Source organism: Belonocnema kinseyi, chromosome 2 (assembly GCF_010883055.1).
Source record: "Belonocnema kinseyi isolate 2016_QV_RU_SX_M_011 chromosome 2, B_treatae_v1, whole genome shotgun sequence".
Classification (NCBI taxonomy): domain Eukaryota; kingdom Metazoa; phylum Arthropoda; class Insecta; order Hymenoptera; family Cynipidae; genus Belonocnema; species Belonocnema kinseyi.
Window position 1 is genome coordinate 69584673 of NC_046658.1, and position 1840 is coordinate 69586512.

At 31.8% G+C, this 1840-nt stretch overlaps 1 protein-coding gene across 2 annotated transcripts in view; it reads left to right on the top strand.

Annotated features, from left to right (window-relative positions):
• Positions 1 to 1840, top strand: part of LOC117168466 (probable beta-hexosaminidase fdl) — a 92681-nt gene that overhangs the window by 72787 nt on the left and 18054 nt on the right. The gene's annotated exons all lie outside the window — the stretch shown is intronic.

Genomic DNA, 1840 nt, shown 5'->3' on the forward strand with positions numbered 1-1840 from the left:
GATTTACTATCTCATCTGGAAAAAATCGTGTGACAACTAACAAGTTCACGTTTCAGAGAGGTGTCTTTCAGGGCGACACCATGAGCCCACTCCTCTTTTGCCATACATTATTGCCACTATCTGTAGCGCTACGCCATTCCATCTATATATATATATATATATATAATTAAAAATTTGCCATAAGGACAACCGCAGGATTTCGCCGGGAGCGGGTGCTAATCTGAAAAATTGCACCCGCTTCCAGCGAAATCGCGGTAAAATTTCAGCCATAACCACGTCTCACAACCGTGATATATATTTCAACAATTTCAACAAAAAACTCGCACTTATATTTTTCTTCAATTTTTTATTGAATGCTGCCTTTTATAAGGAACATATCCTGTGAATTTTATTTTGAGCTAAACAATTTTATCCAATAAAAACTTTCTTGAATTGTTTCCGTTTCAAGAAGATGCTGCGAAAATAGTATAAATTTCAATGTTTTTCGTTTTTCAAATTTCAATTATATCTAATATAATAAACATTTTTAATGTTCTTAGTATCTCAAAATTTTTTCCTTGCATGGTGGAAAAATTCAAATATTTTTTCTGCTGAAATATTTTTGTAAAAAAGTTGAAGATATCCAATATCACTTCAAAATCGCGACATTGCAAAAAATATAAAACTGCGACCTAGCTGTTTTATGATGAAACTCGAATAAATTACGGTGAACTTCCACCTTTTAAAACAGCCTTGAAACGTACACGTTCCTTTATTTGAAGGCTGGAAGGGCCCTCGCGTCTACTACCAAGAAATTCAGGTTATTTTTATCAATCGATGTTCATTGGCTACCCCGACTTTGTATCGAAGAGGAGGCTGCAATGAACTTTTTCAACTGCGCATGTGCCAAAAAGTCCGAGTCTATTTGAAATCAAAAAATACTATCAATCATAATAGAGATAAACATTTAAAACAAATTTTCTCTGTAAAAAATCAATTAAATTTAATCTAAGAAATAGCTTATTTCTTTAAAGAATTTACTATTAATGTAATATTAAAAGTTGATGCTTTGTAATTTTAAATAGACTCGCACTTTTTGGCACATGCGTAGTTTAAAAAGTCGCAGTCCGTTACCCTGCATGCATTTCCGTATTTTTCAAGAGTGTTTGTTGACATACGACGTAAAAAATTTAACATTTCCTTGAAATATTACAACTTGACACCTACAAACTAATAAAATAGAATCAAAAAACGACTCAAACTCTCTCTTGACATAGGAGTGTGCCTACGCCTTTTTGTAGAAAGTATTCTAAACGTAAAAGTAAGTTATAAAGGTCTGAATAATATTTTTTTTAATGTAGAATGCTTTTGCGAAATTATGCTTCTTTTTTCTATGTGTTAAAGACCTTTTAGTTTCACGAAATATAAGCAACTGTCCGAAGTTGGAGGTTAGAGTACTCTATTATGATCAAATCTATCTGAAACACTAACCATACATTTTGGATATTTTATTTTATTTCGTGACACTCAAAGGCCGTCAATCGACAAAAGAATGGAACATGACTGAGAAAATAGATTTTGCACTTGAGAAATACTATTATTCGTATATTTATGACTTGCTTTCACGGTGCTCCAGAAGCCGATTAAAATTAAGTGCAAATATAGAGAAAATCTGTCTGTGTAGGCTTATTCTATGCATAATGAGAGAGCAATATCACTTGAGTTTAGATTTTCATTTGCTCAATTAAATTTTTTAGATCATTTAAAAAACTTTAATTTACGAAAACTTAAAACTTTTTGGTAAATATTTTTTTTCTACTTTTTCTACGAGGACGGGATGACTGAAAGCGATAGTTTGGAA